Source organism: Puma concolor, chromosome A3, assembly GCF_028749965.1.
Source record: "Puma concolor isolate L17-30 chromosome A3, mPumCon1.1.hap2, whole genome shotgun sequence".
Taxonomy (NCBI): domain Eukaryota; kingdom Metazoa; phylum Chordata; class Mammalia; order Carnivora; family Felidae; genus Puma; species Puma concolor.
The window spans coordinates 135,599,089-135,616,045 of record NC_141669.1 but is presented as its reverse complement, the minus strand read 5'-3'; the positions used below and the strand labels follow the sequence as shown (position 1 = coordinate 135,616,045).

General features: G+C 51.2%; 1 protein-coding gene across 2 annotated transcripts in view; it reads left to right on the top strand.

The window, feature by feature from the left end:
• BMP7 (bone morphogenetic protein 7) overlaps window positions 1–16,957 on the top strand; it is a 92,070-nt gene that overhangs the window by 1,749 nt on the left and 73,364 nt on the right. The gene's annotated exons all lie outside the window — the stretch shown is intronic.

The window sequence follows — 16,957 nt, the reverse complement described above, 5'->3', positions numbered from 1 at the left end:
GGCCCCGGGGACGGGAGGCTGGCGCTGCGGCGGGGGCGCGGGGGCTCCTCCGTCTGTGCGCGCACGGTCACCCGACTTGCTCAAACTAACCCCCGGCAGCGCGCTGTAGGACTGATGATCAAATATTTGGTTTCCCGAGATAACACGCCCCGATAGCGCTGTTTCCTGAGCCGATTTCATTCTACGTGTGTAACTTGCTGCGAAAATGCGAACGGAGCCAGGACAACAAACTCACGCCCACGGGCGCCGTGTCAACAGGGAGATGATACCGAAGCCCCCCGCTGGGGGCGCGGGGCAGGGAAGGGGGCGCGGGGAAGCGGGGATCAACCCTCACGCTTCCAGCACCGGATAAGGTTCCCTGAGTTCCCGGGTCGCCATTGTCTGTCCTAATAGTAGCGAGAAATCAAACAGTGCAGCGATTCTCAGCTAGAAAAGGGTGGGAGGTTTAGATACCAAAATAACCTCAAGAAAGTTTAAATTATACTAAGCAGCCTGTTAGAGGGAGGCAGCTCCATATGTCCTGATTTAGAACAATCTCCAAGATGTATGAGGTGGAAAAAAAGCAAGGTGCAGATCAGTGAGGTTACGTATGTGCTTGTATATCATCCGTTCCCCCTGGAAGAAGATACCATGAACGTGAAATACATTTTACTGGGCGGGGGGTAGCCCTGGAGCTGGGGCTTAGGGAGTGCGAGCTGGGGTCTGATTTTTCATTGTCTGCACTTTTGTCTGTGTGCCTTTTTTTTTTTTTTTTTTTTTTTTTACAATGTGTATTTATGACCTACACCAGAACCTAAAGAAAAATTCCAAATATATTTATAAAAGCGGGGCTCTGTAACCATCCTGAAGCTGGGGGTTAGCCAAGGCCCTTTCTCTGGTGAGGGATTTATGGTATCTAATGCTCTCTTGGGTCCCCGTGACTCTCACTGAACGCAGCAGGTCCCAGGGGTGGCCCTCAGAGCTAGGCAGGGGTCATTAGAAAGGTATATGTGAACCCTGGCTTCTGTGGAAGTCTTTGCAAACCCAGTGCAGAAAAGCACCCTGTTTATATGGATGAGCCTCGGTGGTCAGGGCTCCCCCCACCCCAGAGAAGGACTAGGCTGCTGACTGAGCGCCTCTGGGAACCTTGGGGCAGGGCTGTTTGCTCTCCCTTGGTGGTGGGAGCGAGCTGGGACTTGTTTGGGAAGGCCACAGCTGGGTGGTTCACCTCCTCTGGCTGAACACACACCTTTCAACCCGTTAGCCCCATTTCTTTCATCTTGAAAGGACAAAGACCGGCTTGTCTGAGCCTCTTAATCAGTCGGGCTGGCTTTGGGCTTTGTGGGACAGTCCTGACTTTCTCAGGTCTTGCTTTCTGGAACATCACTCCAAATTAGATGGCAGAGTGGCTTTTAACAGAGTGCGCTGACCTTGTTTTCTTTCTCTCGCCGTCCCTAGAACTCGAGGTAATTAGTTGGGTGAAGACCTGGGCTGCAGTTTGGCAAGACTCCTCCTGTAGATGCTTTAAGGTTGGCCTTTAATTTCTGCTGAGCAACAGCACAGGAGTAAACCGCCCGTCCCTTCCATTCTGTCCAGTCTCCAGAATTTCTCCATGGGAGGGGCTTGGGGGTGGCAGCCGGGGGTGGAGGGGAGTGTGTAGGAGACTAATCTGGAAGCTAAGTTTGCAGAGGGAGCACATGGTTTTTCCTGGGGTTGCAAAGCGTAATGGATCTGTAACATACCAAGTTTTCTAAAGGTGCGTTTAGTCTCACTTTTTCCAAGCAGAAGAAAATGTCATTTGTCCCTATCGGACCATTAGTTGGTATCATGCGGGGGACCTGGGGTGACGTTGGGGGGCTGTGGGTGGAGAAGCTGGCCATCTCCACCACCCTCTCCTCCCTCCACTCCACACCGCTGCTGTCCTGCGTGCCGGGGAGACCTCTGCCTGGATTCTGAAGGCTTTTGCAGACCCAGTGCATTACTCTTCTGTCTGCAGCCAAACCCGGTTTTGTTCCTCTAAGTGGTTCTCCTTGGAATTCTAGCTTTTTGCCAGGCTGAGTGGGGTCTAAACTAGAGAAGGAGCTGGGAGAGAATGTACAACAAAACCAGGTGCTGAGAATGAGGACTTCAGACCCCACCTTATGACAAAGACCAGCCTGTCTGATGAACCCCCCCGTGTAACGCTAGCTGAGCTGCAAGGGAGACTCACATCTCAGCCTGGGCCCCTTCGCTTCAATGGCGAGATTTGTAAACTGGTTTGGATTAACAAGCCCCTGATTCCTCTGTGTAGAACCTAAGTTTTTGAATTCAAAACAGGCTACCTTCTCTGAAGTTGTCCCCAGGCAATGTGAGTTCTGCAGACCGAATCCAGCCAGAGCCCCCTACCATTTTTTTTTTTTTTTTTTTTCTTTTTGCCTTTGGGGAAATCCAGCGGCCCCTTTCGGAATCTTCAAAAGAAGCCGGCTGGCTTTAGGGGTGTACTATGGGTGTTCGTCTCCGGCCCAGGTTATGAAGGAAGCAAATTTGTTGAATCTTCGGAGCTGAATTAAAAAAAGAAAAGGCTGGAAACCGGTCATTATTGGACTCCACGTATAAAAGTGGCTTTTGTTAATGCAGCCAAAGAGCGGGGAGAAAGAAGGCTGTGCAGTTTTTTGCTTTATACCATCTGGCTGTTCTTTTTGTTGACAAGTGTTTGGCATTAAGATCTCTCCTCTTGCCCCTTAAGAACAGGCCCTACCACTGTAGACTATTAGAAAAAGATTCTGTTACAGTTTAAAAATTTCCTTCAGGGAGTGCTTCGAGAAGGGAGCATGGGCTGGAGGCATTTGCAGCTGTAACCTGGCTTGTGTTAAAATTTGGAAGGGGCGGATCCACATTCCAGCACTTGGAGCGCAGGCCCTCACTGGTGAGCAGCTGGAGGTTAATATAGATGTCACACAGGCTTTCCCCCTTCTTTCTAGCTTTCTTTTCTTGTTTGCTGCACGGTGTCCTCACTCTAGGACTGCACCAACAGCTGTGTGCTTCGGAACCCTCGCGAAATCGCTCCCCTTAAACCTCCTTTTCCTGCTTCTTAAATCACAGATCTTCTCCCACCCCCACCCCCCACCCCTTTTCCCAAGGATATATGTGCCCCGGACTTGAACTTTCTTGATCTTCTTTGTATGCCCTTCGGGAATCCAAGCAGGTTGAGGCCGAGCCCTGGGTGCCAGCCTGCTGTGGCTAGTTTGGGGTTTTGATTCCGGGGCTCTGCTTTGGTTGTGGAGTGGGGCGAGGGAGGTGGCCCTGATAGATTGATTTCAGGACTGCAAAGGGACGATTCTGTGAATGCCCAGAGAGAAGAAACCGCTTCTAAAGCACAGCTCTTGGGACGCCTGGGTGGCTCAGTCGATTAAGCAGCAGACTTGGTTTCGGCCCAGGTCGTGATCTCACGGTTTGTGGGTTCAAGCCCCACATCGGGCTCTATGCTGACAGCGCGGAGCCTGCTTGAAATTCCCTCTCCCCCCTCCCGCCCCAACACCCCTCACCTTCTCCCCCCTCCCCGCCATCTCCCCATAAAGAAGTGAACTCAAAAGTAAAACACAGCTCTTGTGAGCTGTGGGTCAGGGGCCTTTCATCCCGTAGTAGGGCTCTCAAACCCCTGCGAGATAAACCCAGCTGGCGTCCGATCCCCTGACGGCCAGGATGCCTGTGATGTGAGCGAATATCACATGTCCGCTGAACTCCGAGACAAGTGATGACTTCATTCCGGGGAGAGTCCCATCTAAGTTGATTGATCACCCCTATCGCTTTAATATCTTTTTTCCCTATTGGGTAAGGTCATATTTGGCCCATTGCAAGCATCACAGTGTCCTAACGCTCCCCCAGTCCCCACCCTCCCCAGCCTGCCCATCCGTTTTGCCAAATGAATATTTTGAATGGAGGGCCCGAAGGGCTGGCCATGTTCATTTCTTTGCAGTCACTCTTCAGACCTAGCTGGGGGCTGTCGACACACTGTTTCTGGCAGGCTGCTGCATCACTTTGCCTCAATGCCGTCAGGCAGTGTCGCGGGGGTTAGGGCACAGGCAGGGATGCGTGGGACCTGTCATGTTATTGTCAGAAGGAATGCAAAGAAATGCCGTGAAAACGTGGTGGTGGGCGAGCAACGCAGCTGTGTATACTTCTTATAAAAGACTTAAGTCCCACTGGTAAAATCAATATATTGAATTGCATGACCCTCTGCTTTTAATTAGTTTGAATCAAATGTGCCGGTGCCATTTTGCCTCTTCTCGCCTTCATGGGGTGAGGAAATACCAATATTTACATAGAAACTGTTAATTTGTGGTGAAAATGATGGCACATTTAGCTTTACACACCCAAATTGCTCAGACTTGTTGGATCCCAGAGCAACGTGGAGTCGCAGGGTGACGTCACCGGGGCGCGGGAGCAGGGCAGAGGCGGCCCCAGGAATGCGGGGTCGCCTGGACCCTGGATGTCGCGCGTGCAGGTGGGAGCTGCCGTGGGTGCGGGTGCCCGGGGATGCTGGTCTTTTACGAATTTGGCCGGTTCTTACCCGGTGAGCCAGAACTGGTGCGATTGACCCGTGCATCGTCTAAAATCTTTCCTCGTGAGCATTCTTACAAAGCTGTTCAGCGGGCACTTGCCTTTCTGGTTGTTTTGAGTCCTTGCTCCCAGCATGCTGGGTCTTTTGTACGGGGCAGCTCAAGGCACAGTGCTTTATTTATTCCAGAGCTTCAGATGCTTTTCTTTCCAATTCCTGAAACAGTTTATAGAGGAAGGGGGGGGGGGTTTCTTTCGCTGCAAACGATCCCGTGTATGATCACGGCTATTATGTGAACCATTTGGTATTAGCTGTGTGTTCAGCTGCAGTTGAATTCTGGGTTTTGCAGCAACTGGCATTTGACAAATAATATCTGACAAAAATGTGACTTGGTATTTCTTAATATGGAACAGATATTCTTTCATATATTTCATAGTTGACCTCCCCCCCCCCCCGAAAGATTGCTTGAACCCAACGGGTGGAATGACGCGGTGGGTGAACACCGGGGGCCCGCCGCCGCGTGTTCTTCCCCTCGCCGGAGGAGTGTTTATGATTTGGGGGGTGGGGGGGAGGACATCAGGAGCGCGAGAGTTTGACACTTACTTATGTGAAACTCAGAGAAGCATGTGCGATGCGGCCTTTCAACATTTGTAGCAGAAGGCATTGTTGGGAGCTGCGCAAAGCCTTTGCTGATCCGAGTGGAGTGGATTGAATTAATGACAACTCTGAGCACCAGTTTTAGGGTAATTGCTTTATTGTTTTGGAGCCAGGGTGCTTATAATCCGGTTCCTGTACAAACATGTTTAACGTGTGTTAATGCATTTGCAAACCAGAGCCTCTCAGCCCAGCCCTGCTTTCCATTAATTGATGTCGGTAGCATGGTACAGTATTTCAAAGGGCTGGCCAAGTATAAACTGTGTTTCCAATTTCCTTCCTTTCCTGTGTTTGGAATGCCAATGTTAATTTGTTCCCTTGCGGGAGAGGGGGCTTCCAACTGCAGCTTTCTATAAAGGGCTTCACGGTGAAGGTCTCCAGCCCTTGCTGATGCTCGGGGCTGCCTGGCCAAGTTTCCTGACACTTTGCAGCTAATTCTGGGTGATATATGGAGTGGGGGGTTGGGGGGCTTCACTGCCTTGTAACGGAAGTTCTCGGTGACAGCCGAGGGTGTGACTTGGCAAGGGAGAACGGAACGGCATCCGCCGCGATTTCTCCTTAGACACAGCTTAAACCCATGTGTCTGTTTCCTCTCTGGTTGCTGTGTGACCTTGAACAAGTCCCTTAACATCTCTGAGTTCGCGTCCTCGTTTTGTAAAGCTGGGTAACGATCCCCTCCTTCACAGATCCTTGCGAAGGCACAACCCTATCACACACGTGTAGAGCCTGGCACACAGTAGGTGTGCACGAAACGGTGGCTTTCGTTTTTATTGTGGTGGCCACAGCACTAGTCATTTTGCTATATTGGTCTCGAGGTGAGGTTTTTTTTTAAATTTATTTCTTAACGTTTATTTATTTTTGAGAGAGAGAGAGAGAGAGAGAGAGAGAGAGAGAACATCAGTGGGGGAGGCGCAGAGAGAGAGGGAGACACAGAATCCGAAACAGGCTCCAGGCTCCGAGCCGTCAGCACAGAGCCTGACGCGGGGCTCGAACTCACAAACCATGAGATCATGACCCGAGCCAAAGTCGGACGCTTAACCGACTGAGCCCCCCAGGCGCCACCCCCCCATATGAGGTTTTTAGTACTTAAAATATTTAGGTTAAGCCACCCATGTTATTTTAAAGATAGCAAGAAAATGGCCCCCAAAACACACACGATTTCCTTCTTTCCGAGATCGATAAAATTTGAATGAGCACACCAAACTTCTTTGAGGATAAACAGAGTATTATGCTATTTCTCTCGCTTTTAGCATCTATGGCTATTCAAAAATTTTATTTCCAGGGAAACTAAAACTTGGGTGAAGGTATATGGGAACTCTCTGTACTCTCTGTGCAACTTTTCTCTAAGTCAAAAATTATTCCAAAATAAAAAGTTTTAATTAAAAAAAAAAAAAAGCCCAGCACTGAACTATTTCTTCCCACCCCTTCTGGAAGATGGTCAAAGTACAAATTGTCTTTTCCTTCAAGGGAGTGACAAGCCCAAAGCATTCATTAACAGAACAGCACAGCCTCCCCACTCTTTATTGGAGCAGGTGCAAGGCTGTCCCCCACTCCCCCGGCTGGGGTTAGGCTGCAACAAAGCCCTGTGTGGATTCAGTGCGTTTAGAAGCCTCTGGAGACCCTGGGACGAAAGAGAACGTCTCCAGGGCCCGAGACGAGGGGTGGGCTTAATCACTCAAGGCTTCCCGTAAATTCCCTTCAGCTCTTTCTACACTGCTCGAAAAATCTGACTTAGTGAGTATTAGGTTTCCCTGCATCTTTGAGGTCACGTGTTATTCTTTCCCATCTTTATCTCCCCAGAGTGGCTTTCAAGTCCCAATCTTTTGTTGTCTGGCTTAATTAAATTTGGCTGTGAATAAAAACTTGCACTGTTTCCAAAATCGAGGACTCGCATGTTTTTTAAGCACTGGAGTTAGGCCTGTGCTGTCCTGTCATGCCTGCCTCTCGCTTGCTTTTATGTAGTTTGGAAAAAAAAAAAAAAATCTAAACACTTAGCGTGACAGTCAGCTTAGACTGGTTCTGTAATGGTCCCGGTGCTCATCTGCCCTGGCAATTTAAGGCGGCCAACAGAGGCAAGCAAGTTATTCTGCGGTTTCAGTGACTTGTGTTTGGCCTTTGATAAAGGACTCTTTTCTTGACCGTTTTTTCAGACATTCTTACTATTTTGTTCTTGCACTGCCTTGCCAAATTCTCATAGTACAGGAGGTGATCAGATATTGGCTGCTTCTATGCATGAATGAGTTGAAGATGTTCTAAGGCAGCTCTTCTGAATTTTTTTTTTTTGCTTTTGCCTCTCTGCTTGTAAATTTCTGGGTCGACGCCCTAATTAGAAATAAGTCCTACTGGGGCGCCTGGATGGCTCAGTCCTTTGAGTCTCCGACTTGGGCTCAGGTCATGATCTCATGGTTCGTGAGTTAGAACCCCACATCTGGCTAGCTGCTGTCAGCCTGTGTGCACAGAGCCCGCTTTGGATCCCCTGTCCCCCGCCCTCTGCCCCTCCCCCGCTTGCACTCTCCCCCCAAATAAATAAATATTTAAAAAAAAAAAGAAATCCTACTGTTTTAGTTTAGTTTCTTTCTTTTCTTTTCTTTTCTTTTCTTTTCTTTTCTTTTCTTTTCTTTTCTTTTCTTTTCTTTTCTTTTTTTTTACCTTATAAAACATAACTAAAATATAAATTTAAGGAGGAAGGCACTAAAGGTAAAACCATGGGGCGCCTGGGTGGCTCAGTCGGTTGGACGTCCGACTTTGGCTCAGGTCACCATCTCGCGGTCCGTGAGTTCGAGCCCCGTGTGGGGCTCTGTGCTGACAGCTCAGAGCCCGGAGCCTGCTTCCGATTCTGTGTCTCCCTCTCTCTCTGCCCCTCCCCTGTTTGCACCCTGTCTCTCTCTGTGTCTCAATAATACATGTGTTTAAAAAAAAAAAAAAAAAAAGAAAGAAGGCCCTAAAGGTAAAAACAATGCAAAATTCTGATGTTAACTGATACACATTTTAACTAATTGATCATTATTAATTAATGCAAAATTGCACTTTTATTTAACGAGACACCTTCACCTAATTTTGCTCTCACAGGTGAGTTCATGTTGTGCAATAGAATTTGATGGCTTTCAGAATCGTGGCCCAGTAGTTCGGGATCAGCGAGCCAAAGTCCTGGTCCTACATTTTTATTATTTTGGCCCTCCATTTGCCTAATCAGCATAAGTGCAGTTATCACATGATAACAGAGACCGCAGTCTTGGTAGGCTAAACCCACAGAGGTTTGTTGTTCTCTTGTATGAAGTTTGGCTCCATTGTGGCTTGGTAGGGGCTCCGCGCCTTGGCCGGGTTGGCAGGGGGCGCAGGTCCCCTGGCTGATGGGGCTGACACCCTCTCCGGTGTCACCTGTTCCCAAGTCGAGGGAAAGGCTCTGTGAATTGTGCCTGGGCTTTGACAAGCGAATGCCCCACTTCTCACATTGCATTGGCCAGAGCTGGTCACGTGGCCACACCTGACCCAAGGTGGGCGGGGAAACTAGAACCCCAGCTTGCAAAGGGGAGCACCAGAAGGAACCTGGGAAGTGTGGCACTATGGGGGGAAGGCTTTCTCCCGGGAAGAATATGGCAACGGAAGAGATGAACTGTTGGCTGAAACACGATCCTCACTTTGTATTTAAAAAAAAAAAAATGTTTTTTAGGGGCGCCTGGGTGGCTCAGTCGGTCGAGCGTCCGACTTCGGCTCAGGTTATGATCTCACGATCCGTGAGTTCGAGCCCCGCGTCGGGCTCTGTGCTGACAGCTCGGGGCCTGGAGCCCGCTTCGGATTCTGTGTCTCCCTCTCTCTCTGCCCCTCCCCTGCTCATGCTCTGTCTCTCTCTGTCTCAGAAATAAATAAACATTAAAAAAAGATTAAAAAAAATGTTTTTTAAATGTTTTTATTTCTGAGACAGAGATAGACAGTGTGAACAGCAGAGGGGCAGAGAGAGAGGGAGACACAGAATCCCAAGTGTTTTTATTTATTTTTGAGACAGAGACAGAGTATGAGTGGGGGAGGGGCAGAGAGAGAGGGAGACACAGAATCCAAAGCGGGCTCCAGGCTCCGAGCTGTCAGCACAGAGCCCGACTCGGGGCTCGAACTCACGGACTGTGAGATTGTGACCTGAGCTGAAGTCGGAAGCTTAACCGACTGAGCCCCCCAGGCACCCCAAGATCCTCGCTTTTTATCTCATCCACCAGTTACGCAGAGATTTTTATCAAAGCTTGGCTGGTAAATTTCCACCTTCCCTGACGTCCATCGGTCCTTGAAGTGTACTTAATTATGATTGTAGTATTTTCCCCACATCCCAGTGGATCCCTCTAGCCTCCCCCAAGTGCTTGCACCCCATTGTGGAGACCAGTGTTTCTAGAAGTTTCTGCATCACTGAGGTATTGACATGGTTCAACAAGAAGAACCACTTCTCTCTCTTCCCACTTGTAAAACGACTGACCTCTTTAGGACTTGTCTTTCAGCAAAAGCACGCTCCAGCCTCCCTCTGGTTCCCGACCCAGAGAATCAGGAGCCTGACTCCGGTCCTGGCTGGCACTTGTCCGGCTTGTGCAGATTATTACTCTGTAGCGAAGTCTTGCCCCGAAATGGGGGTGCTGCCTTTTCTGCCTGGGCCTCAGGGCCACTTCCTGTAGTCCGGGTGGGATCTTGCAGGGCTGAATGTAGGGACTGAATTCAGAGAGTCCTTCGTTAGCTAAATACGTCACTGAAATAAATCCTAGTGATAAAGGACACCATCTTTTTGTAGCAGCCGTGGAGCTCTTACACCCCTCTTTATCGGGCTTCTCATTTAATTCTCTCAACATTCTGCAAAACGAGTTGTTCCCCTTTTATCAGGGAGCAGGAAGGTAAAGGGGCCCCAACTTGTGTCGCTAAAAAGCTGTGGGGTTGAACGTAAAGCAGTATACTCTTTTCTCCTCGCCCCAGGGAGGTATGTGAACGGGGGCTGGGGGACACGCAAGGGGAATGGTGTTGGGCCACCAAAACACACGCTGAACCCTTGACCTTCACTTTGTGGTTTGGCGCATACCTTTTTCTTTCATCATCTATCCTGCTTACGATAACTCCCTCCTCCCTCTCTGGGACCTCAAACAAATTGCCAGGGTGGAGGGTCCCGAGTGCCGTGTACCAGGGCTCCTACATGCACCCCACTCCCCTTGGATGGTGAAATTCCAGAGGCAACTAAAGATGGGTATTTAAAATTTTTTTTGGTGGCGGGGGGTGGGAGGGGGGCGCCTGGGTGGCTCAGTTGGTTAAGTGTCTGATCAGGTCATGATCTTGCGGTCTGTGAGTTCGAGCCCCGTGTCGGGCTCTGTGCTGACAGCTCGGAGCCTGGAGCCTGCTTTCAATAATTCTGTGTCTCCCTCTGGCTCTACCCCTCCCCCGCTCATGCCCTCTCTCTCTCTCTCTCTCTCTCTCTCTCTCTCTCAAATAAACATTAAAAAGTTAAAAATAAAAAAAAAATTTAAGGTTATTTGTTTGAGAGAGATAGACACAGCATGAGCGGGGGAGGGACAGAGAAAGAGGGAAAGAGAGAATCCGAAGCAGGCTCCAGGCTCTGAGCTGCCAGCACAGAGCCCCACGCAGGGCTTGAACCCACGAACCGTGAGACCGTGACCTGAGCCAAAACCAAGAGTCAGATGTCCAACCAGCTGAGCCACCCAAGCGCCCCTAGAGATTGGCATTTTAATAGCAATACCTCAAGACACTCTAAAGAAGAGTAGAATCACCCAATGCCTAAATGTCCACGAGCAGGAGATTGGAGAAATAAATTTGCAATCCGTTTATTTATAAATTTGTAATCAACCAGAAGGGAAGGGAAGGACTTCTTTCTTATGTAGCAATGCAGATTCAGAATGATGTCAGGACGGAAAAAAGCAAGTTGCAGGAAGATGTTTAAAGGTATAACCATTGGACACTGTGTCGAACCACACACACACTCAGGAGGGGGCACCAGGTGATACTATGTGTCGTCCGTGGGTCCGCACGTATGAGGTCACACCAGGGGCACTCCCAGCAGCTGCCTCTCGGGAGGCAGGAAAGGAATGCGATTGGGGAGAAATTTCAAGGAAACTCCAACGGCTCCTGTCAAGTTTTCTTTCTGTTAATAAGAAACCGTCAGGAAGTACAGCGTATCCCGCATTAGATCTTGGAACAGAACGCGGACATCAGTAGAAACTGATGCGATTTGAAAAACAGCCTGGAGTTTTCGTTAATCGTAAATGGAGATGGGCAGTGGTGGTCGTTTCTTCGCTTCGACAAGGGTCCCGTGGTCCTGGGTGAGGGTGTTCGGGAGCCTGCACCAGTTTTGAGACTTTCCTGGAAATCTAAAATTATTCTAAAAAGAAAAACTTTATAACAAAGGAAGCAACCACGATATTAGCTCTTGGTAACTCTCTATTGTGGGTGTCTGGATATTGTTACACTTGGCGATCTTTGTTGATTGCATTTTTTTTTTTTTCTCTGCGATCTTTGTTGATTGCATTTTTTTTTTTTTTCTCTGCGATCTTTGTTGATTGCATTTTTTTTTTTTTTCTCTGCGATCTTTGTTGATTGCATTTTTTTTTTTTTTTCTCTGCGATCTTTGTTGATTACATTTTTGTTTCCAGGCCCCAAGGACTCCGGGAAACCCTCCCAGAGAGCCAGTCTTAAGAGAATGTTTGGGGTATCATGCCCCAAGGGCCAATAACTAATCAATCCACAGACCCACTAGCACGACAGGGACTCAGCTGGCAAATGAAAAGCCTGTGCAGCTGTGCCCTGAGACCTTTAAAACTCTGCCCCCGTTCATAAGATGCCCAATGTGAAGCAGACATTCGTTTATGAGCGTGAGAGACAGGGTGGGGGGGGGGGGTCATGTTAGGTCTCTCAGCGTTCCTCCTGGTCCTGAACTTTGTAAAACGCACCCCCCGCCCCCGCCACCTTCCCCTTTCTCAGGTTCCCTTTTCTGATTGACTTGACCTAATGTTTGTTGAGAGAGAAGCCCTTAAAAATGGCAGTGGGGCCTCAGAACCTTCCAGGGCTAGTAAATGTTTATAGGGTAGAGGCACCGGTTGGTCATTTCCTTTAGGAGGAAACAATAAATGAAGCTACTTGCCTTATACCTACTTGAACCCCGGGCTCCTCATTGTCTTAATATACTTGGGGGAGGGGGGGATGGGAAAGGGGGTCCAGAAACCTCTCGTGGCTCAGACGCCCTGGGAACTGGGCGGTGCCTTCTTTGGGTGGATGTAGGGCAGGGTTTCCCAGTCTTGGCACTCTTAGATTTTTAGCCAGACGGCACTCTGTGGTGAGAGCTGTCTTGCATGTTAACAGGGTGTTGGGCAGGCCCTGGCTCCTCCCTGCCAGGTACCCATGGCATTGCACCCCGAGGCGTTTTGTGTCCAGACATTGCCAATGTCCCCCGTGTGTGTGGGGGGGGGGGGAGTTGCCCCCAGTGTAGAACCACTGGTGTAGGGTACCTTTCCTCAAAGTTAGAAACTGATTTGAGAGCCTTTGCTTCGAACCCATCGGCCCATGGCGGTGAACGGGCGAAGCGGCATTTCTAGACCGATGGATCATTTTCCAGTCGAAAGGAACACGAACTGCAACCAAAATGTGAGCCCTCTCATGGGAGCACAGCGCTGCCTGGGTCTGAAACACCCTGGGGACAAAGAGGGAGGTCACATCTCTACAGACTGGCATCGTCTCCCAGGAACCAAAGTAGTTTTGTTTTGTTTTGTTTTGTTTTCATACTTACTTTGGGGAGAGCACAGGTCGGGCAGGGGCAGAGAGAGGGGGACGGAGGATCAGAAGCGGGCCCCGTGCGGACAGGCTGACCTCAGCAAGCCCGATATGGGGCTCGAACTTACAAACTGGGAGATCGTGACCTGAGCCGAAGTCGGACGCTTCACCGACCGAGCCACCCAGCTGCCCCACCAGAGCATTACAGTGACTTGTGCTCCGTGATGCTGAAAGGTTATTAGATGCACGCTTAGAAGTGGCCCCTCTTTTTTTGTCACCCAGCTTCCCTCAGAGGCATTGGGGTAAAAACGTCTCTTACCAGGTAACTGTCCTCCTCTCTCGGCAGGTAACTTGGGGGGGTGTAGCAGAGAGGTGGTGTTTCTACATCTGCCATAGCCCAAAAGCTGATTCAAGCAGGGGGACCTGCTGGCTTCAGACCACGGCCCACGGCCCACATCCCACATCTGAACCTCTGTCTGTTCTTGCGTAGCCTGTGAGCAAGAGTGGTTGTTGCATTTTTTTGAGTTCATTTTTTTAAAGTAATGTTTACATGCGACACGGGGCTCGAACTCACGACCTCAAGATCAAGAGTTGGATGCTTTTCTGGCTGAGCCCCCCGGGCACCCCGGTTTTTACATTTTATTTTAATGTTTATTTTTGAGACAGGGAGAGAGAGAGAGAGGGCTCGAGCAGGGGAGGGGCAGAGAGAGAGGGAGACACAGAATCCGAAGCAAACTCCGGGCTCTGAGCCGTCAGCACAGAGCCCGACGCGGGGCTCGAACCCACGAACCGCGAGATCGTGACCAGAGCCAAAGTCGGACGTTCAACAGACTGAGCCCCCCAGGTGCCCTGAGCACTTATAATTTTTTTGTTTATTTATTATTTTTGAGAGGATGGGGGAGGGGCAGAGAAAGAGAGAGATGGAGACACAGAATCCGAAGCAGCCTCCATCCAGGCTCTGAGCCGTCAGCACAGAGCCCGACGCGGGGCTCGAACTCGTGAACCGTGAGATCACGACCTGAGCTGAAGTCGGACGCCCAGCCGACTGAGCCACCCGGGCGCCCTGGTTTTTACATTGTTTCAAAAAGCAAGATACATAATCGAAAGAAGAAGAAGACTTCGTGACATCTGGAGATCCAAGGAAATCCAGGTTCCAGTGTCTACGACTTGCTTCGAACATGCTTGTTCGCCTACGTGTTGTCACCTCTGCTTTTCCACCGCAGCGAGAGTGGGGTCATTGCAACGGAGACGATGCTCTCCGAAGCCTTACGGTGCTGACTCTCTGGCCTGCTGGAGAAGGTCGCTGACCCCTGCTTCCAGCTGCCCACACCCTCTACCTGGGAAGGGCTAAAAATGAAGCCCGAGTTTTACCTGTCCCCCTTTGTCCCTCTGCAGACGACCAATGACACAACGCACCCTGTCTCCTCCCGGCTGTTCAGAGGGGACCCTCTGATTTAAACGGATTTCTCCGCTGACGGCTTCTCAGCATCCGTCACGCGAGCCATGCGTCGTGCCTCCATAAGAGATGCCGCGGCCCAGCACATGCTGCTTCCTGAATTTACGTGGTCCTAGTAGCCTCCTCCCCGTGTTCTGCTTGTAAAAACTTCTACGGGCGCCAGGGTGGCTCAATCCGTTAAGCATCTGACTTCGGCTCGGGTCACGATCTCACGATGCGTGGGTTCGAGCCCCGCGTCAGGCTCTGTGCTGACAGCTCGGGGCCTGGAGCCTGCTTCGGATTCTGTGTCTCCCTCTCTCCCTCTTCCCCTCCCCTGCTCAAGCTCTGTCTCTCTCTCTCAAAAATAAACATCAAAAAAACATTCTCATAAAACATCTCCAGTGGTAGTTAAGACTGGCTCTGGGGTTGGACCTTAGGAGTCTAAATCCCAGCTCTGCCACTCGTTAGCTTTGTGACCTGGGGCAGGTGATTATACTCCGGGTCTCCGTTTCCTCCTCTGCGTGAATACTGGCACCTGCCTCCCGGGCAGCTGGTGGGACCCCCCTGGGCGGAGGAGAGAGGAGACCGGGCATGGTGCCTGCGGGGCATTGGATACCCAGGAACGTTAGCTGCCGGCAGTGACAAGGTCACTTGCCGGGCCAACGCTTGGGCCACCCGGAGCGGGCTGCCTGTGCTGGCCCCCAGCGTGGCGCCTCTGGGCCCCCAGGGCGGCGGGACCCGCCGTCCGCTCGTGCCGAGGGTCACAGTGGGCTGGACGCTGAGCTCTGCAGGCTTGGGGCTGAGGGTGGTCCCCCCCTTAGCCGCGATGACCCCGGGGAAGCGGAGAGCCCGTCTGAGTTAGCCGGACGTGAGACAGACCGGGAAGCTGGCTTTCTTATCGCAGATCCTGTTATCCCAGAAAGTCGCCCCTCGCTGGCTCCGATCCGTGCTGATCGGTGCAGAGTTTTAGGGAGACACGGAACCCCCAGGCCCAGTCTGCATGTGCCCTCCAGCTCAAGGCACAGACAGCCCTTTGGATTTACACACTTGGCTGTGGGCTGGTCTACTCGTAAGAAATGAAATTAATTAACTTAAAACTCACAGTAAAATTGTGCCTTTTTTTTTTTTTGGCTTTGGTTTTGGTTTTCTTTTCCTGAACGCCACTGATGTCACACTTAGTGGGGTGGCATTTCTTGTGTCCCCTCATGTTTTTATTAAAAATTTTTTTTAACATTTATTCATGTTTTGAGAGACCGAGATGGTATGAGCAGGGGAGGGACAGAGAGAGGGAGACACGGAATCCGAAGCTCAGGCTCCAGGCTCCGAGCCGTCAGCACAGAGCCCGACGCGGGGCTCGAACCCACGAACTGCGAGATCGTGACCCGAGCCGAAGTCGGGCGCTGAACCGACTGAGCCCCCGGGCGCCCCTGTGTCCCCTCGTGTTTTGATACGAATCCCTGATACTTCTCCATCTTAAGTGACCACCCCCCCCCCAGCTGTTAACATGCTTTGCCACATTCATTACCACATGTGAGGCCAAGTGGGGGTCAGGCTTGGCCACTCACTTGTCTGGCTTTGGGGACAGCAGGTCCGTGTGGCTTTGAGTCCCAGGTGGCTGGTGTGTGACCTCAGGCAGGTGACTGAAGGCACCCGGGCGCTCGGGGCCTCGGTTTCCACCTTAGTCAGTCTGGGCCATCGCAAAGGGCCACAGACCGGGCGGCTTAGACCGCAGACGTTCGTTCTCACAGGTCTGGAGGCCGCAGGGCCGAAACGAACCTGCCAGTGTGGCTGGGTCTGTTTTCCTCTGTGGCTACACGCGTCCCCACAAGGCGAGGGCCCGGAGCCCCGGTCACCTCCCCCTCGTATGGGGACGCTGACTCCTGCCTGGGGCCCACCCTCACGGCCTTCTCTAAACCCAATCCCTCCCCAAGACCCGTCTCCTGATAGCATCGTTTGGGGGTCGGGCTTCAACACGTGGGTTCGGGGGGCACGATTCAGTCCACGGCACTTTCCCCGTCAGGTGGGGCGGCTGGGGGCTCGGGGCCACGGAGACTGAGCGAGATGGTAATGGGGAACCCTCAGGAAATGAGGGGCTCCTGCTGGGGCTGCCCTGGGAACCCTTGACTGCTGCAGAGTATCTTCTAGGCCCTTCTGGGAACATGGTGATGAACCAGCCCCTGATGTGCGGACCGGTCTGCCCGGTACAGCTCACTGGGGCCGCCTGTGAGTCCCTCTCCACCCCCCGCCTGGGCCCCTCCTATCCAAGACCGCATTTCCGTAAGTGGCTTCACATTTTAAAAATTATACTTCTGGGGCGCCTGGGTGGCGCAGTCGGTTAAGCGTCCGACTTCAGCCAGGTCACGATCTCACGGTCCGTGAGTTCGAGCCCCGCGTCGGGCTCTGGGCTGACGGCTCGGAGCCTGGAGCCTGTTTCTGATTCTGTGTCTCCCTCTCTCTCTGCCCCTCCCCCGTTCATGCTCTGTCTCTCTCTGTCCCAAAAAAATAAATAAACGTTAAAAAAAAAAAAAAATTATACTTCTGGGGACGCCTGGGTGGTTAAGCATCCGACTTCGGCTCAGGTCACGATCTCGCAGTTCGTGAGTTTGAGCCCC